The sequence below is a fragment of the Bacillus rossius genome, assembly GCF_032445375.1.
Source record: "Bacillus rossius redtenbacheri isolate Brsri chromosome 4 unlocalized genomic scaffold, Brsri_v3 Brsri_v3_scf4_1, whole genome shotgun sequence".
Taxonomy (NCBI): Eukaryota; Metazoa; Arthropoda; class Insecta; order Phasmatodea; family Bacillidae; genus Bacillus; species Bacillus rossius.
Genome location: NW_026962010.1, coordinates 31,157,308 through 31,167,958, shown reverse-complemented (window position 1 = coordinate 31,167,958; position 10,651 = coordinate 31,157,308).

The window sequence follows — 10,651 nt, the reverse complement described above, 5'->3', positions numbered from 1 at the left end:
GAACGTTTAAAGTAATATTTTACAACTCTCGTAAACGGGCTCTTGTTGGCCATGTTTAAAATTGTTATAAGAAGAGTATGTGCAATAATTATGGATTAAGGTGATCACAAGTTATCCGTATTGTAGCATTGTTTAATTTTCTCTCAACAAAAATGATTTAATTTCTATGCTCGATTGTACTATATTAGTTTTAAAATTTTTCATAGTCATTTAAGATTAATGGTAATATTGGTTCAACAAAAATTAAAGTCTTCTTTTTGTTAAATTCTAAAAGCATTTAACAGCAAGCAAAATTATGATATTTATATAGTTGGCACTCTTGCTTTGATAGCCACCCTTTGTCCCTGACCCAGGCAATATTTGAATATATATATTTTTTATAGATATCCGACAATTACTGCTTTGGATTTCGGATATAAAGGACAAAGTACATGAACCATGACACAATTTTTGACTGGAAACTGGCAAACAATATTATTAATATCTGGTTCATAAATTATTTTACTGTGCAGCTTGAAAGTGCATCTCACAATGACGCCAGCATACCCACTCCTATTATTCATCGATGATGCAGACTCCTCAGGATCAAACATAACCTAGAGAAAGTACAACCAATATACTCAGGAACTGTACAATATATATAACAGCGTAGGGGCCAATTCACTCATCTTCCATTTCCATGGTGGAAGTTACCCTGATCATGTGGGTTTTTTTTCCGTGGTTCTCCCATTTACATCACCCATTCGTTCCAAAATTGCTCCATTATCGTTGCAATGGGTCACAAAAGAAGCATCCAAGTCATGACCACTTGGTACTGGTCCTCTTAACTTGCTTCTCACACCATTAATCTGGTTGGTCATACTGCGAGTCCGGGGTAGGAGGGAGGGGGCAACAGCCCCTGCCTGGGTGGATCCACTCAACTGGCAGTCGGTGAGTGGTGATGTCTGACAAGCCTCTTGGGGTGTGGCAGCGCAGCATATCAAGGGCGTCCTCTGAAGGTACACTGCTCTCTGGGAGCCAGTCAAGGGTTGAATACTTCTCGGCCATCTCTTATTATGCAGATTCCCCGCACTCTAGTACCATCTCACACGAGTGGCCAGATGAACTGCCAAACAGGCACGACGGACAAGCAGGCAAGCACTGAAACTGCTTACACTGGGATTCGAAACCAAACTACCCAATATTATTTATTTAATTTATTCTCCTTTCCTAAATATTTACAGCATTATATTTGCAACATGTAAATCAAGGTTTAAACTACCCCACTTAATTAAACTGAAATTATTAATAATAATTCACATCTCCATGTATTTTGCTGCAACCATGACCTAAATCCTAAAAATTATTAATAGAGCTGACGTCGTCCGACCGAAGGCCACCCTAAAGCCCGACCTGCAACCGCCAGTATGCAACCCCGCTAACGGAACGCGCCCCTAGCCATGGCCCACCCGAGTCAGGCGAGCCACCAGCAACCAAGGTAGAACCCGGCCCCCCCCCCAAAATAAACAGACCGTCATTAAAACCAACCACGTTAAAAAACAAACATAGATTATTAAACAGTGTTACGTATTTATTTGAAGTTGGTCAACGAAAGTGCGATGTAGGAGTGCCCGGGCACTCACGTGTGTAACTACAGCAATACGCGTGTGAGTGTTCCCCTGGCGGCCTTCTGCCTGAATCAGTAAATCAGACCTTATGACATAATTATTCAAACCTTGTGTTGCGTCATTAACCCCACCAGAGCAATCCGACAAGAGACGAACAGTCGCTGGTGTGACGTAAAAATTCAAACATAATAATTCTTAAATATAATAACTTTCATTTGTAGAAGGGACGAATGACCTTGATTCAGCTTTTATAATTAATGTAAGAATTTAACATCATTAAATTCTCTTATTAACATATCATATCAGAAACTAACGTAATGAGGTCAACCCTGGCGCGAGGGCCACCGAGCCTCGGCCGGACGCCATGACATGATGGCAGTACAGCGCGACTCGTGGACCGGGGCGGACGCACGTCCCACGGAGAGACATCATCCTTTGTCCACACCGAGTTCATTTCTGGTAAATATAGTCATTCTTAAAACCCCTTTTTAATAATCTCTCCGTGTGTACCCGGTCCAGTTTTTCGGTCCAGGACCTAATCCGGCCGCATAAATCTAAACCCCCCCCCCCCCTGCACCACACTTGGTCCGCGGGGTAGGTTCAGTATCCGGTACGGGCCGTCTCCCGAGGACAGAACTTTGGTTAAACTCAGTCGCTCCGGCACTGACACTCCCTGTAAGGGAACTTTTGAGCGAATTTAGCTGCGGTCCGCGCTCCACTGCCGTGGACGCGAGCACCGCCTCGATACGCAGATTTACGGGATTGGCCGCCTCCAATCACCCTCACCCCTCGTTGAGCAGCCAGGCTCAGAAACGCCTAGGGACACGATAATACGGAACAATTAGTGACTTTGTAACATTTCTTTGTAAACTTGTGCAACGCAACCTCGTGTAACATTTCTTTTGTAAACTTGTGCGACGCATCTCTCCACGTAAAATTCGTAAACTTGTGTAACGCAACCTCGTGTAACATTCCTTTTGTAAACTTGTGCCACGTTAATTAAGTAACTTTCAGACTTAGTTGCGTGTAATTGTGTAGTTTTTGTATCTTGTGACGTCACCTGTTGTACGACGTGGCGTGTAACCAACAAAGTTACACCAGAGCCACCGTCGCCTGAATAAATGACGCCCGTCATTTATTACCTCATTTCAGCGTATGCTTCTTTAAACCTGCTATCCCCAATCACCGCCGAGTAGGGAATTCCTTAAACCCACGCAACATCGCCGACGGTCCTAGTGGGCCACGCAGGGCAACCGACCCCACGACCCAACTACCGACTAGCACCAGAGCTAGTCTGGCGCCCACCCGGACTCATTACATTTGCAACAGCCACTCCCGCTAGGAACCGCACCGGGACTCGAATCCGAGACCCCGGACGACGGCAGAGCTAATGGGTGGCATTCCATCGCTTGAGTCTTCGCAGGCCCGTCATCGCTACGAGGATGTAGTGTAGTGGGGTGAAATATCTGCCAGTACAGATCAATTCTGGCTAATGAATGAAGTGCAGAAAATAAAAAATAAAAGAAATAATGTTGATTCTTGTACCACTAACATTGAAGAGCATATAAATGTTGAAAAATAATTAGATGTTTAGATATTATTTCAAAGAAAACAATGGAGTTTTTATTCAAACATTGCCTATAAAGTTTACAAGACAACATTGCGGTACCGGTACTCAACACATTAAGCCAACAAAAATTACTGAAAAAATAGCGAACATAAAAGTAGCTCACAAAATCACATTACTGGAGAACAGAAAATAAAGATTTATTGATAATGTTAAGAGTAGCTAAATATAGTTTATATGGGGGCACTGGCAGTTGGTTGGGGTTTCAGGGATTCACGGCGGCTATCTTGAATTACATAATTTTCAGAGGCTATCTTTGATGACCTTAACCTTGAAATTAGACCCCGGTGGCCATATTGGATTCAGCCATTTTTAATAATTATCATAGCTGTCATTTTGTTTCTCAGAACTTTCGGACATTTTGTGAATGAAATGGAAATGCGTTGTCGACGTTAGGGCTGTTCCCGTGGTTCGGAGTCGCTGCCCAGCTGCTCCGGTAGAGAGGGTACGTGTCACGTGGCAAGGGAACTACCCTAACTCGGGTGAAATAAAAGAGTTTATGACGTTAAGTTGTGTTTACTGCACACATCACACACTGTACATGGGCTGTCACGGCTCCCATCTGTAACAGTCCATCAGGGCGAGGCCCAGCTCCATGCACTTTGAGCGCGACACGACACTACCAGTGACCTGACTGGCAGTGACACGACAGTGATGCGACTGGCGGTGACACGACAGTAACGCAACTGACAGTGGCATTAATGATGATGACGTGACTGGCAGTGATGCGAATGACGATGACACGAAAGAGTGTGATGTAACTGCCGACGCGAACTACGGTGACGTGACTGACGGTGACGTGACTAATGGTGACGTGACTGGCGGTGACGTGACTGACAGTGATGCGAATGACGATGACACGAAAGACTGTGACGTAACTGCCGACGCGAACTACGGTGACGTGACTGACGACGCGAATGATGGTGACGTGACAACGGTGACACGACTAACAGTGTCCGTTCAACTCTCACTCACAACTTCGCGACCGCACTCTCTCATCCCACTCAGGTGACTAACTCGACCCATGCTCCGCGACGTCTCAGCGGCCTCCCCCCTTGCCGCGCGCACATGAATCCCCCCTCTTCCCTTCGTGTGCGAGTGCGTGGAGCCCACATGGTCACAGGCGGGGAGACGCGACTCAGTCGCCCGGGAAACACATCTACAGGTACACAACACAAATAGATATTTACACACTCACATAATTACATAAACAAAACCCTTATGAAAGGCACAGTACTGTTATGGTGGTGCCTCTGCAGGGCGTTCCCCTCTCGGCCAAGGCCATTTGTTACACTTTTGCGCACGGGCGCCGGCGCACACGCAAGCCTGAAGAAGCAACGGGCAATAATGGCCTCAGCGAGCTGGAGGAGGAGCACTTGGGACGACGTCAGCGTAACAACGATGCTCCTGCACAGAAGTCACAGAAACCTCGAAAAGATGGCTGACCCATGTAATTCATTCGTATAAACAAAAATTGTAGTATAAACCGACTACAGCGACCCTATAGGCTTGTCCTGAAGAATGCCCTGAAATTCAAATTCCCGTGTATATCAATGGTCGATCTCGACACAGATTTTCTCTTGTCGTTTGAAATATTGTTGTCAAAGAGTAATGAATTTACACACCATACATTTGTATGAAAACAGTGTATTCCTAATCCAAACAAGTTTCGCAATCTACGAAAATATATTGACTTAAAAATCATGATAATTATAACGTAAACTATTTCTTTAAAGCAGTTGAATGTGTTAGGAGTATGAAACTGTGCCATAACAAAAATTTATTTTACTTCGAAAGTATGAATTATAAATCTTTTGACGTCGTCGTGACCATGGACTCTAAGCCCGTACTCCGCACCGCTGGTACCAGATCCCATTTTCGGAGCGCACCCCTGGCCCAGCAGGAATGAGTCAGACGAGCGCCTCGGGCGTGACCCCGATAGACTCCAAGGAACTTAAGGGTACAGAACCCCTGGGGGCTCGAACCCATAAAACAAATAAGGGACATGGCACTAGGACACAATAATTATTAATTCGCAGTCATTAAACAAGTGCGTCGTAGCTACTCCGTGCGAGCACCGCACGCCCGGAGCGGACAACGAACCTCATTAACATTCACGCGGCCACTGGCCTTAATTAAAGTGCCTGTGACAATGATCAAGTCGGATTAGGAGAAATCCCACTATTACAGTTCACAGGGAGACAATATGTTAATAAATTTACAGTCGCCAACTTGATGCCACAATTCAAATAATTTAATACTTTAAACAGTGGCGTAGCCAGGATTTGCGTATGGGGTGTGTTAAGAAGCATGGCCGTCCCCCCCCCCCCCCATACCCGTATTAAAGCGTGGGGCCCGGGGGTCCTTCCCCGGGAAAATTTTGATTTTAAGGTGTAAAATAGTGCTATTTTAGCAGTTTTCGGTACTTAAATTTAAATATTGTAATGGTAAATATTTTATTAATTTTATTATGAAATTTGTTTGAGTGATGAATAAGAAATTAATTAAAGATTTGGTGCTAAGGGGGAGGGGTTGAACCTTTAACCCCCCCCCCTGGCTACGCCCCTGACTATAAAAAAATTGCTAAGCCTTAAGCACCCAATTACCAGGTGCTACCTTTTAATTGGGCACCTGGAACCTGTTTTTAGCGCCGACTCACAAAGGAGGTGAAAGTTTCCATCCCTTGCGAGGTGGCCATGTTCGGCAGTCTCCATCCACTCCGCGCCGGGTCAAGACGTGTGTCCGTGAGCAGCCTTCCACTTTGTTCCACCGATCGTTCATTCTGTAGTCACTTTAATATCTAAACCTTTTCTTTTACTTCATTGCTGCTCGACTCTGCGTGTATTTCGCGGACCTGGGCTTATCTCGACTGTTTTCCTTAGTGGTTCCGTACCGCGTCACGGACCACGCCACTTAAGGCACTGGCCGACTCCAGCCAACTCGCTTCGCTAATACCGCCGCGCATACGCCTGCCGGCGGCAACCTCAAGTAAGTGCAAGGTGTAATTAAGGATCACGCTCACTGAGCCCCCTAAGACAGTTAACTCTCGGTACTGGCCGTCTCCAGAGCACTAGTAACCGCGCCCCGCGAGACTTCCGTGGAAAATTCACAGTGTTATGTTAGTGTTGTGTTTTGTTCTGTAATAAGCGTGTGTTAATGTAACTGTACAACAACTCAGATGCCGCATAGCGCATTCGCATAGTTTTTGTAGCGGTTCTGCCACCGCGTAGAATACGCATAGGGAGTACCGCGTACCCATGCGTACCACCGGAGAAGTCCGTTAATTGAATGCAAATTAACATAACCGGTGTCGCTTAAGATTATTTCGCATCACCCCATCCTCCACACGGCCAAGCGACCTCACAACCAACTAGGCAAGTTCAGGTTAGATTTCAAGCTGCGTACCTTGCGGGGCACGCGGGGGTAGAGTATCTACGACCCATCACCAACGGCCTAGTGTCCCACTAGCCTGGCGCCCCCGGAAAACAGCCGCACCGCGACGCCCGTAGCGCCCGTCAGGTACTTCCCGTGCCTTCTACAGCGGCCGGGTGACGGAACTTTGATATAAACAGGATGCACAATATGAAACAAATACCTAACACAGGGCCGGAACTAGGGGGGGGGGGGGGCATGGGGGGCATGTGCCCCGGGCGGCAAATATCAGGGGGAGGCAAAATATGAAAAGTGGTTCACTAAAACAAAATTAAACTAGTCATTAAAAAAAGTTTTGAAAGTGTACATATCGCAACCAATAAGTTAACCAAGAAATTAAGAAATTTTATTTAACTTGATTATGCATAATTTGTAAATATATTCGTACTTCAAATGCGTTACTTCACTCTAAGAAACAAGTACCATAATTCGTGGTCTGGAGTGAGTAAAACCACTGCGATGAGAGCTGGCATCTCAAGGACCCGTTGCGCGGGTGATCACGTGGCTGAGCAAGATGTAGCCCTTTCTCTGATAAAGACCCTCATTTTTCCAGCCCCTACTCAGTCGCTCCTGTGTTTTCGTACCATGTGCGTCTCTGCCTGAGGACGGGAGCAGATAGCAGTTCCCGAAACGTCGCTTGTTTCTGTTTTAGAAAAAATATTGTGTTTGTTTCGTTTTGTCGTGTTTTTGTCTCGTTTAAACCATTGAGCTGAATTTTTTTGGGTTCAATATTTTTGTGTCGTCATCATTTGTGGTTTTTTTTTCATTCTCTTAGTACATTTTTCTTTGTTTTTCTTTGTTTGTTGACGATATTCCTGTTACGGAATATTTTGTGGTGTTTATATCCTGTTGACAAAAACAATTTTTTGCTTAATTTGTGCTTTTTGTCTTTTGGTTATTTTTACTTATTTATTTATTTTATTTTTTAGTTTTCTTCTACAGAATAAGTGCTTAGCAATGGCGTATGACAAAAAAACTTACATCAAGTAAAGTTGGAAGTCATTGACAGATTAATTATGGAACTGAGTAACAGGTTTAAGGCTTTGGAGAACATTAAAAATAAGTTTGGATTTTTAAGTGGTGTTCAAATTCATAAAATGGAAGTAGAAGATTTAAAAGTCAAAGCAGCAGAATTAGGAAACACTTACAGTGCCGATCTTAACAAAGAAGAATTCGTATTTGAAATTGAAAGTTTTAAGCACCATGCATTAACAGTAGACTATGAATTAAAAGATGCTACAGCATCAACAATGTTGAGCCTTATCTGCAAAAATAAACTGGAGGAGGTAAATCCTGCTCTGAGAATGTTCCTCACCCTTCCAGTTACAATTGCGTTAGGTGAAAGAAGTTTTAGTAAACTTATACTTATTAAAAGCTATTTGAGAAGCACGATGGGCCAGCAGAGATTAACAAATCTAAGTATTATATCTATTGGACACAAACGAGCTGCTTTGATCAATTTTGATGATATTATTTGCAGCTAATCATGCTCGAAAAATTAAATTTTGAATTGAATTTATTTCTATGGTTATCAATACAATATTATACATAATTCAGAAACACATGTTCCTTATGTAATTTTAGTAATTAATAAACTTATTGGTAAGACATTAATTTTCACTGTTGTGCAAACAATAAACAATAGTTTGATAACAGTCTATTTCATTATAGTAAAAAATGTAATTGTATTAGTTTTCCAATTAGTGTACTTTATAAATAAAAGTTCTCAATTATGTATAAGTGAATGGTATCATTTCAACCACCGCTTATAACGGAAAAGGTTATTTTATAATGTTGGTAAGGAGGGGGCGGCAAATTAAGCTTTGCCCCCCCCCCCCTAACGAATCTCCTAGTTCCGGCCCTGACCTAACATATACATGGTTTCATGAACCATTAAACACCGCACAAAATTTATTTTCGCTCTAGTATACACAACAAAATTTATACTATTTGGATACAAATAAGCACAACTAAAAAAGTGTCTTCATTTTTAAGTGAAGATACAATTTTTAAATACTGAAACACACAAATCTATAAACTTTTCCGTAAATATTTAAGTTGACATTTGCGTTACTTTTTTCTGCGATAAAATATAATTTATTTCATAAATGTTAAAGGAATTTTCCATGCCTCGGGCATAACATTATAACTCAATTATTATACCTATTACTTATGCATTTATGCAGATTACTTCCACATCCCTTAACAAGGGACAGAGATGAATAGAATGGAAAATTAACACCCTTTCATGACTAACCCTTCTTTCCTCATTATGATTAGCCTTCTAACAGTGACGTCAACACTAAACGCAACATTGCCACACTTTTCGTTAACTCTGTCGTAGTCGCGGATATCAACTCCCATGCGATGCTTGCCCGAGCTCAGTACTAGGGTCGGGGTGTAGGCCTTGTGGTGGGGGGAAAAATAATAAAAAAAACTTCTATCCGCACTACTAGTAAAAATTTGCAGGTTCAGGTACAGTTTTTAAATTAACTCCTCACACAGTCTCTTTACATAGGGCTACCTGAGGCACAACACCCGTGCACCCGCGGAGTGATGCTCGGCTGCACATGTTTCGGTGGGCAGGCGCCTAGTGCGGGCTGCCCCCGTGGTCTAGAGATACGTTCGTAAGATAGACTAGCTATTGCCCCCTCTCGTTGATAGTCGGGATGAAGTTACGTTAAGATGTTGGCGACTGAGGCGTTATGTCCGTCCCAATGCTGTGGTGACACGCCCGATGATACACACGATATCTTGACACTGAAACCCTTATTTACAATTATGAATATATACAGATATGATTCGCGTTGTACCACATGCAATCCTGACTCTACGTCGCCCTAGGCACAGTCTACTCGCGTACGTCTCGCAGGTTCTCAACTCGTCTCAGCGGCCACTCGTCACTTGGGCCTGACGTATAGATCCCTGATTGTGCTAAAGTAGTTCACTGTACTCCCCCCTTATCAAGCTTGGTCTCACCAGTCTCTGCTCTCCGACCCGGCCCTCTGCGCACGTCCGCATCGTCCGCCCACTGCCCCCCCCCCCCTGCCTTGCACCACCCCTCGTCCGCCAGTCCACTACCCCACCCCACTACACGCACAGCGCTCGGGTGCTTCCGGGTGTTGGCCTCGGCTTCGTCGCCGGGTGGACAATGTTGTACAAATATTCGACATATTTATGAAAAACATATAATTATTATTACAAACAAAATATCACATAAATAACACATATAGGTATGTTCATGTTGTCCCGTCGTAATGTTTTATTAAACAAATAAACACAATAACACTCAACACACTGCATGGGGCAGGGGTGGATCAAGGGTTGGCGCAGCATAACAGTCTTTATGAGCAGGGGAGACACTTGGGTCGACGTCAACCCAACAATGTTGAATTCGATACTTGCTATGGCAGTTTCAAAAACAGGTTTTTAGCTCTCTACCGGGATGGAACTATCAGATCATACCACTAGAGGAATTATTCCGACAGCATCAAGAATAGAGCTCCGGAGATTGGTAGCAAAACCCCTGGGCTTTTACAGAGAAAATCAAGGGAGTGGCTTTAGGGGAGGATGTAGAGGGGAAACAATGTAACTTGGAGAGTGGTAGGAGGGATGGCAATGTAGAGGGGGAAAGAGGATAAGGAGAGGCGAAGACTGAAGCTCAAATATATTGTCCAGTAATTGTGCAGTGCAATAACATTAAGGTTTGAGTACATCCAGATTAGTGGATTGAATAAACAACAGGTCTTTGCAATCCCAGTAGCTTTAACGACACATTTGCCCTTCGATTAAGGCGACAGAATCCAGAGAGCGACATATAAGTTATATACGAGGGGGGACGAAAAAAAAAAGGACTGAGAGCATGCTGGTATTCGTAGAGCATTCTCTCGCTAGATGGGGTTAGTAGATACTGTCAATAATCAGCTGCCCAGATGGCGTCAGTTTTAGGTTAATGGTTGATTGAAGTATTGTTTTTCTCAAACTG